The sequence below is a fragment of the Drosophila gunungcola genome, chromosome 3R (genome assembly GCF_025200985.1).
Source record: "Drosophila gunungcola strain Sukarami chromosome 3R, Dgunungcola_SK_2, whole genome shotgun sequence".
NCBI classification, from domain to species: domain Eukaryota; kingdom Metazoa; phylum Arthropoda; class Insecta; order Diptera; family Drosophilidae; genus Drosophila; species Drosophila gunungcola.
The window spans coordinates 17,789,273-17,799,772 of record NC_069139.1 but is presented as its reverse complement, the minus strand read 5'-3'; the positions used below and the strand labels follow the sequence as shown (position 1 = coordinate 17,799,772).

Sequence of the window (10,500 nt, the reverse complement as noted above, 5' to 3'; positions counted from 1 at the left end):
CCTCAACATCATCAGAGCGCTCGATCGTAATTCACGCAAATCTTGTAAGAATGTAGGCATAGGCTTTGTGTAAAGCTTTATCGCCTAAATTGCCAGGGCCATGTCGGATCTAAAATGATAAGTCCACACCCCCATTCGGGGTGTGATAGTGTGTATCTCTGTCTAGCCGCAGATCTAGCAGATAGTAAATTACTTGCTTTGTATGCGGACGTGTCGCGTCCGTTGCTTTATTGCTCCATAGCGAGGCTATATATAAAAATGCATATCCCACCGCGATCTTCCTATTTTTTCCAAAAACCTTTTACAACTTTAAAAACGGGTAAATTTCCACAATAATACACAAAGCTCTGACTCAAACGAGTGGCTACTGGTTTTAACACTAATTGAATAGTGATGTGAATTTGACGTTACAGATAAAAGGGTAACCAGGCAACCAAGTGTAGGCAAACTCATTGTGTTTGGTGGAGATTAGATGGAAACACTTAATATTTGCCAAACGCGCTCAGTCAAGGTTAAGACGTGACGTATGCGTGATGTGCACGGATATATAATATAATGAAATAATAAAATGACTTAAATACCGTCACAGGTCAGGCCTGAATTTCACAATGGTGGGCATCCATTTCACAGCAACAGAATGCGGCACAAATCAAATTGTTGAAAATAGCCAGCGAAGTTAGCTCTACATGCCCATGTACAACACGAAATTGCCGAATCGAATTAAAGTTCAACCCAATACAACTTTACTTAGTGTCAAAAAATTACGAAATCATTTTAGTTATTGGAGTTAATGCACTTTAATAGGCGCACAATGACTACGTTATAATCTCTGGAATTATGCTTCATTTATAGCAGCTGAAAATACCCAACAAGAGATGCTTCATTTTCAGTCCAAAAACATTTAGCAATGGCCTTAATATATATAGCATAAATAGCCACACACTCATAACTAATTGATTTTTGACAATCAATTACGGCAATTACTTACGTCTATTGCAGGGTCGAAAGGAGGAGGTAAATTCAATTTGCGGAAACCTACAAAACGCACACAACGTGACTTCGACTTTTGGCTAATCTTTTACCTACCTAATCCCTTGTGAACAAGAATAACCTTCGAATTATGAAAGCAGCAACAAGAAATGAACTATATATATATGTTCAAGAAGGACGATAAAGGCGTGAGTAAAAGACAACAAAAAGACCAATGTCTATACACATACATTTATTTTTGCCAAATCAAATTTCTTTTTCAAATTAAATATTGACTAATTAGAAATTGGAGAAAATATTTTTTAAAACACAAGCAAATTCCAGCCATGAATAATCTTTATGTGACTAAATCGGACTCTGCAATGTGTCTCTTTTAGAAAGTACAACCCAATCAGAATTAAAAGCTGAGAAATGTGACATGCCCTCAAATCTACGCCGTTCCATAAATAGTTGTAATCACCCCAGACCAGAGGAAATCCAAAAGCAAACAAACATATATTACACTGCATTATTAATATGTAACAAATGTCATAAACCAAAGATAAAATCATATTTATAAAAACGTAGGTACCGTACTTACGCGAGGCTATAAAATGGAGAACTGAACCCATAGATAGTGGCCAGTAGCCACCGCAATATAAAACCAGGTCACTGTAAATATGACGTCGGATGCAAAAAAAAAAACACAAAAAAGAGAATATAAACTCCACAAAGTGATACAAAATTTAATTATTTTTCTGCGACGAGCAAAGTGAAAGTCAGGCGAAAATTAAAAACCGAGTTTAGCATATGCAACATAATGGCCAAAACCGGCAACGGCAGCAGTACTTGACTTTTTTGTTGTGCTTAATTTGTCTGGGAACCGCAAATGTTTTGGCCTTGTGACTTGGCACCAAAACAACCAGCTTAAATCTAGGGGAAGCCCCTGCCCACTTACCTTCTCCGTCCTCTTTGAAGCCAGCCAAAAGTGTGTGCAGTTAGTGTTTAAAATATTTCCCATTTCCGTCAGCAACTGCAGCTCCATTTGATCAAAGTCCCGTACATTTTCCTTGACTTTGGCTCCTATTAGTTTCTCTTGTGTGTTTTCCTTTTCATACCCTATGTTTGAAAAATATCAGGCATATTGAACTTATGTAAATATAAACAAGAGGTTATTCATTAAAGCGAAACATGAAAGCGAACACAACTGTATGAACGGTAGATAGAAAGCTTACTAAAAAAATACATTTCCTAAACGAATTTAATTTTATTTGAAAATAAAATATAAAAAAGTATAAAACTAAATAGTGTTATATGTACTTATACATAAAATAAAAGTAATAAATCTTTTCTAAAATAAATAAATATTTTTAATAAATTTTAAACTTGCTCTCTTAAGTATGTCCTTATGTAAACAAAATCAATATATATTTATATAGTTATATGTATTTAAGATATATTATTTATTAATACCAGGTACTCCGTATTTGCGACACATGACTTAAATATCTTTATAGTTATTGTGTACGTTTTGTGTTGTGCACACTTGAGCCAATTTAACGCTTCCGTGTGTTTTTTACTAGCCATGCCTCGTTAAATGCACTGGAAAAGTGTTTGGCAAGAGGCCTGAGGGGCAGAATGATTTAATTTCTACCTAAAAACCGAAAACATAGTCCCTCCATTAGAGCTCAGTCATGTACACTTCAATTTATTTAGTTAAGTAATCTCAGGCGAATTTTTTGCGGACAGAACTATTCAAGGCCGTTGATTACACGGTCCACAAATTAAGACCAATTAAATCAAATCCGGATTGCGTCGGGGTATTCAAACGCCCACGATAATAGAGGCCTTGAACTTGCCAAAATCCAACGACCATTAGCCAGAAGACAGACTCTCTAACATCTTCCTCTGCCTTTTTTTACATATCCACCCGGGGGCATTTATGCTCAGACACAATCCCCGAAATCGACTTGGCCCTTCGGGGAGCTGCGATGATGCCAAGAACCATGAAATAGGAATAAAAAGCTTGAATATGCATTATTCTTTCAGCAGGCCGGTCATCTACTGGCAATCAGAAGTCGCTCGAGTGGAAAAATCAAATGTATTTCTCTGTTCAAATGTGTAAATGGGCGGGGTTGATTGAAAAGTGGTTGTGGCTACAAGGAAAAGCGTCTGAAAAGATGCCAATCCATAAACGAAAGTTTGCTAAAAGTTTAAGTAAATATATAATCATCACAACGTTGTTCCTATACTTATTTACCTATAGCCTTAGTCCACGTATTTTTCCTGTCAATATTAGTTATTGAATAGAGTTTTAGGTACAATCAGATAACCAGAGAATAGTTAAACCGCTTTTCTTTATTAATGTTTGGTTTTATATATTTTCAATGCTATTTCAGTATAAAAACAAATGCAGGAAATTAGTCTTTCGAAAGCATGTTGAACATTTAATTTGAATCATTTTTTTTTTTCAAAATTTTACCTACACCAACAGCGATTGACTTTTGAACCAGTGATAAGTCTACAAAACAAAATTCAGAGCAGAATCAAATTCTGCGTCTGCATTATTCCGATGACCAGTTTTACAAATTCGCATCATTAATTTTATATTCTCTGACAGCCAATTAACTCGTGACCAATTTTTCGATTTGGAAAAACCTTTTTTAAAATATCTGTGTATATATTAATATTCCTTTTTTAGGAATAACAAAACACTTTTATTGCAGTTATCATGCACGATGTTGCCTTCCTGCATTGTGTGTCGTGATTTTCATACTCGTCACATGATCACTCCCTATTATTCGGTCCTAATGTTCTTAGAATAGATTTAGTTGGTTTGACGCAAAAATGTAATCAGTAAGTTATTCCTTACGTGAACAAACGGGATGCTTCGAGGCATAAGGTTGGAAATAATTAAATCATGAATTCGCATCATGCAGTTGACATAATATTCGTAGAATCACGTACAACCGTATGAAATTTATAATCTGTTGTATTTAAGACTGGTTTTTCTCACATTCCAATTAATTATATGCTTAAATTCAATAATTTAAGTATTCCTTGAACGACTGACAAACACAAAAATCTCTGAATGTCCATTTAAGAAGTGTGGTTTAATATACCTAAGAAAAAAACATTGTTAAATTAAACATTAAAACATTTGAATTAATTTTTAAAAATAACAAAATAAAATAAACTTTAAACTTATTCTGCTTATTTAATTATTAATATATTTAACTCGTTTACATAATATAAAAATTGTGGAGTTGAATTAAGTACATAAGTGGTTTTTTAAACCTTTTTTTCCCAGAATGAGGTCGACCAAAGTGAATTTGCCAAAAGTAATGGCAATGAAAAATCTTTGCATTAGATGTCAAAAAAGTAATGCTTCTGAAAAAATATTTCATTGGATGTGTCAAAACCAGAAGCTATAAGCACTTTTCTTATTATAATGCTAAGCTAAGAAACCAATGTGAAAACTCAAAGTTAGATTGACTGAGCTTGCCTGCGCCAGAAATTCCAGCGTTAAGTTCTGATAGCACGGCTCGTACAGACGACAACAAATTTTACTTATATATGCACTACGTGTAATTACCGAAGGTCAAGAATTAAAAATAATCTAAATAATCTTAGCATATGTTAAACTGAAAGAAGTGATACACCAAAATTAACCCATTAAATGTTGAGCATTAGGCACGATTGCTGAAAAAAATATCCTATCCGTAAATCCAAGATCCTTTTGTTAGCTTTGTAAAAGTTTAATTTGAAAAACGATTGTATATGTGCTCTTTTCGATCAGTCCAATTCAGACCAATTAAATGAGAATCATTGGACTGAATAAGAAGAATAAAAACCAACAATTGATGTATTGTAATTTATAATTATTTGCGTTTAATAATCTTATTTTGAATCAAGTAGATAGCAAACAAATTAAATTAATAATGCTTTTATATTTATAATTAAAGAGTATTACTAAACATTAACTCAGTACACAAATTAAAATTGTTTTTATGTTAAGTTTTTTTCATTCATCATCTCCAACACTAAAAGTTGGAACGTCATAGAAGATCAGTTTGAAGCCTACTGACCCCGCGTCCCATTATTTCTTGAGCTGTTTGCGCATCTTTGAAGGTCAGTAGCATAAATCGAACCTCCATCATTAATTTGCCTGGCTTAAATCCAAAATCGGTCCCAGGCCCCGTGTGTGCACTACCACTTCCTATCAGGTGTCCGTCATTAGTTGACCCATCTGGCAAGGTGATTTGGTCCCCTACATCGCGTCGACGTCGGTTATTGGGCTTCAACAGTTCATAGACTTCCGCAACAAACGTAGGCATGTACCCGGCTTTCAACAAATCTGCTTCTTCAGTTATCACATGCGATTCGGCGACAATATTTTGATAACCCTTTGACCAATAACTCTGGTGACCATAATCCCCCCGAGTATTTACAAAAACTTCACCGGATATGTCATGTTTAATTGTAATCCAAAAAGGTGTTCTCGGCTCAGTGTCGATTGTGAACCGCAACGCAGTTCCAGCTTGACATACGACCACTCTTGATGTGAATACAACCGCAGTGCTTGTTGACTGTACATTATCCAACATGACTGGATCAATAATAACACCTTCATTGCATTTTCCCCGGCAATATGTATTTTTCTCTTGGTGAATGACTTCTGCTGTATTGCGCGACAACTTCGCCAATAATGTTCCTTTTTTTAGACGTTTTGCTCACATATTCGATGCCATATCTACCGTTGCGCGATTTGAAGGTTGCGTTTCTGATTGTTGAAAATTTTGCCTCATCCGGCGCAAATATAAGATCTGGAGAGATTTGCATATTTGGATTAGACAACCTCAAGTCGGCCAGATTTGCAGTTTTTTTTAATGCTAGCCAGTCGTTGTCCAAAAAATCGTAATTTTTTCCGTAGCAGGTGCCTACTCCAGATAGCAATGACTGCAACTTAAAAAGATTCATGGCGGGTGAGATTTTCGGTAAAACTAAACTTCTTAAACCTGCGTATACGTAAAGCTGCGTATAACTTTCTTGTGTGTAAACGTCAGTCATTTGAAGCTGATTTGTTTGTTTGATGTTTTCCAGATGCTGCACTATTGTCCATTGTGATTCATCAGTTACATACTCTCTGCCGCGTATAAGAAATTTCCATTCCACACAGTTTTCCAAATGCGAACCTAAAAGGCCATGCTTATTCAGGTGTTCGCGAACCTTGCTCAGTTTTTCGTCCCAGTTGATCATGATGGTTCGTATTGCCTTATCGCCAATTCGTATATTCAGTGGATTTATTTTGTTTTTTGTGTTGCGAAAGATTATTCGGTCACCGCCTTCAGCGAGAATATTTCTAACACTTATTCTTGGCTCATAATAGACATCCAATAGATGACCATCGTTCCATATTCTCCAATCATGCGTTTCACTTGTATTACCGATAAATCCTTTCGAAATTATTTTTTCGCGAACTAAATTTACGTATTTGTTTGTATCGAACTCAATTTCGATGGTTCTTTCTTCGTTCCCGTCTATTAGTGTCACTTTAAGTGCATTCGTTGCCGATATTAGCAGTAATAAATTTACCAACAACATCTTCGTACTCGTCCGTCTGGTAACGCACTGAATTTGTTAATTCTTCGCCAGATGATTTATACTTGACCATCTGAGACAGTCATCATATTCGTACATGCTATACATAAAATGGCAAAGTTGACAGCACGATCATTCAGTTTGCGGAATTCAGACTGTGAATTTTATTTTGTAGACTTATCACTGGTTCAAAAGTCAATCGCTGTTGGTGTTAGTGAAATTTTCCCACACCGAAAAAAATCTGTGAGTGTCAGTTTAATAAGCAGGGTTTATATGACATTAATTGAAGCATCAATTTTTCGTGATTAACTTATCAATACCAACAATCGCTATGAATGTAATTCTTGTATTATTATTATTTAGTAATTTGTTATAGATTTAACTAACAGAACTAAGTTCGGACAGACAGTTTGATGCAGATCATTAAATTCACTCCGGCGCCCAAAAAAAAAAAAATTTTATAACGATAATTAGAAGATACCTTTAAGACTATACTGACGACTAAACAATTCGGCAAGCCAAATTTTAAATATACCCTGGCAGCTATTGGTAAAAATTAATACTCATAAAAACATTTTAATTTTGATTTAAATGTGTATATGTATTTTCAGCTCAATTATTATATTTAAATAAACCATTACTATATTCAAAAGAATTCAAAATAAAAATTGAAATAATAGAGAAGTTAACATGTTTTAAAATTTTTTTTTTATTTTCCGATTGTTCCTAACTTTTATATTCTGTATACTCGGAAAATATAAGTCTGTATTTACTGGACACGGATTCGTAGAAAAATTGGTCGCTACGACTGATATGAATTGTCGATTATGCATAATACATACATCATATATACTTAACACACAATTTATATATGTCTTAACGACTTGTTTTGTATTATATATATATATATATATATATATATATATATACTTAACACACAATTCATATATGAATATATATATATATATAATACAAAACAAGTCGTTAAGACATATATGAATTGTGTGTTAAGTATATATATGATGTATGTATTATGCATAATCGACAATTTATATATATATATATATATATATATATTTTTACTACTATTATCAACGACAATAAATGACGGATGTACATATGTAGCCGCGACAATACGACTTTTCTTTTAATCACATAAATATATTGTGGAGTAGCTTGTTGTACATTTTCGCTACACCTAAAACAAAGTCGTCATTGAAACAAAACTATTGTTTCAAAAATTGTAGACTATTGGTATTAAAGTATTAAACTAACACCACGAAAGTATCAAATCATACAAACTAGACCTAAGACAACAGCTTTAGACTCTTCGGTGTAAAAATTAAACTAAAATGTAGCTGTTATAATATTTAGTATTTAAATAATACTTATACCGTCTGTAGTTTATTTTTATTAAAAATAAACTTTCAGTTTTTTTTTTGGGTGTACAGCTATCAACAATATAATAAATATACAGCTTTTTTCGAATATATTTTTGTCATCCGCCATTCTTTATATTAGCTGTTTCAAACGTTTAAGTCGTCAGTAGACGTTTCCAAAGCAAGCTAACATGAAGTACGTCCAAGTAGTCTGCTTCCTTTTCGCATTTACACAAATAAAAAGTGCACAAGTGGCTTCGGACAATAATTCATCGCCCATTACAGCTGAAAATATAACCAGTATCAGTGATCTCTTAAAGAATTTGAACGAAGATGATCGCGTCGTCAAGGCAGTCAAAAACGTTTATTTCGATTCCGACAGCATCAAGAAATATTTTAAAGGTTTAAAAAAAGATTTAGATGGACAACTTGTGATGACGAATCACACAGTAGCAGATTTCAAGAGTTCTCCGCATATTCGCCAAGTGAATGTACCTGGTTTCAATTGGAATTACACTTTCGATTCCAACGAATTCGAACTGTTCAAATTACGCATAGCTGACAGGTCAGCAAACTACGGCAAAATTTTGGGCTATTCAGCCACTCAACAGAACACGTACAGTAGCGGTCAATCTACCATTTCCTACAGTATCGCTAGATATGTCATTGAAAAACAAGCTATCAAAATTGCCCAAGACGGTCTAATTATAAATGGAGAATTTTACGATGAGATTCAAAGGGCGTTGTCATCAAGTAGTTTGAATCTATCAAAGGCTAGGAAATTACTTGCAATTTTACAAAAATACGGATGGTATGTACCACTGCATTTTAAGATTGGCGGGACTTTCTACGTTACCGATAGCAAAACAATAAGTAACCCAGAAGAAGCGAAAGGCAATGCTATGAACTTAATAAATTGTTTTAAACTGGCGGTAAAGCGTGAAGCAAATGTTACCCAAAAAAGTCCGCCATGGTGCAAACGTTTTCAGCAAATCAACGAAAACATGACCACCGATATGTTAGAGGAAACTTTGCGTGATCGAAAACAATGGAAAATTGTTCAATACAAACGTCTACTACCAACACTTTTGTTACTAAAAAATTATAATAATTCGATTTTATCCCTTTGTATCAAACTCCTGTCGGAATTCCGTATTGACCTGCAGAATGAAGAAGCTGATATCAACGTCCGAGAATATTCAACAAATATTGAGCAATTATTGTATAATAATCAATAAATTAAATCTTGTAATACATGTAATACATACACCAAAAATTTGTATCATTTTCAACAAAGTCACAAAAGTTATTTAATACAAAAGTAGGTTTTTCAATAACTTTAAAAATAAGTAGCCATATCGGACGACTACATCATAAAGCTCCCATCATTTAACTTTTTCTTTTATAGGTTTAATGATGCATTTAGAACCGGGATGCCTGAATCCGTCGACGAAAGAGCTTCCATGTCCACTAATGATGCTGAAAATTAAATGATTTGCATGTTTTTCTCTTGCATGCCCCACTGTGGCAATAAAAAAAATTTGGCATTCCCTTTTTTAATTTTTTTTCACAGAAACAAAATTAAAAGTCGTTGTGGTAGTTTGTGCACAACCCTTTTTCCATTCTTTCTCGCATTTATTCATATATATATATGTACATATCTTCACGACCATGTTAAGGGGTCAAAAAATACACTGAAAATAATATATTCTAGCCAATTCTCTGCATAGTTTCTTTCACTTTCGGACAAATTTTAGTTCATTAAGGCATTATTTTGCTTTTCCGCGGCGAAATGTAAAGACCTGCGTAACATACACGCGACGAAAAAAACTACTGACCTATGCCAACAACTTTGGCATTGGTAGTTCCCACTTATTTTCGGGAGATTAGAAAAAGAGCAATTTTGTTCGGCTAGCGATAATCTATTAGGGCTTCGGTAAGCTTTCTTCGACCTCTTCTTTCCTATTTCTGCATTAACAATGATTTTGGCCCATACCGAGGGACTTTGGGACCAACTTTTGTGGTTAGAAATTGTCTAATTTGCTCGACTGACGGTAAAATTCCATTCCCAACTTGGCTTTTTAATTACTTCTTTAGGCTAACCCAAAAAGCAGATTTCAGCGATGTATATTGGTTTTTTTATAAAGCCTTTTTTTAACCTACGCTGATTTGGTTCTCGATTGCACTGAACTATTCTATGTATATATCAAGCCAAAAAGTCGGTACAAATGATATCGGACGGCTATATTCCATAACTGCCATAGAAAAAATACGGCCCAACTGATAAATTTCTGTTTTTTGTTGTGTTTAAATTTGATTATCTATCGCTGGTTTGCCCTAACTATATTTATACCCTTGCAGAGGGTATTATAATTTCAGTCAGAAGTTTGCAACGCAGTGAAGGAGACGTTTCCGACCCTATAAAGTATATATATTCTTGATCAGCATCACTAGTAGAGTCGATCTAGCCATGTCCGTCTGTCCGTCCGTCTGTCCGTCTGTCCGTCCGTTTATATGCAAACTAGTCTCTCAGTTTTAAAGCTATCTGCAT

At 34.3% G+C, this 10,500-nt stretch overlaps 1 long non-coding RNA gene across 2 annotated transcripts; it reads left to right on the top strand.

Moving 5' to 3' along the window:
- Positions 1–204: 204 nt before the first annotated feature.
- Positions 205–2,171, top strand: LOC128252143 (uncharacterized). Of its 2 annotated transcripts, none has more exons than XR_008267285.1 (3): positions 205–319; positions 1,000–1,178; positions 1,368–2,171. It is a non-coding gene; the product is annotated as an uncharacterized LOC128252143 (long non-coding RNA). The 2 variants fall into 2 exon arrangements; XR_008267286.1 differs by lacking the exons at positions 1,000–1,178; positions 1,368–2,171 and adding exons at positions 414–524; positions 590–689 and having other exon boundaries at positions 212–319.
- Positions 2,172–10,500: the final 8,329 nt, after the last annotated feature.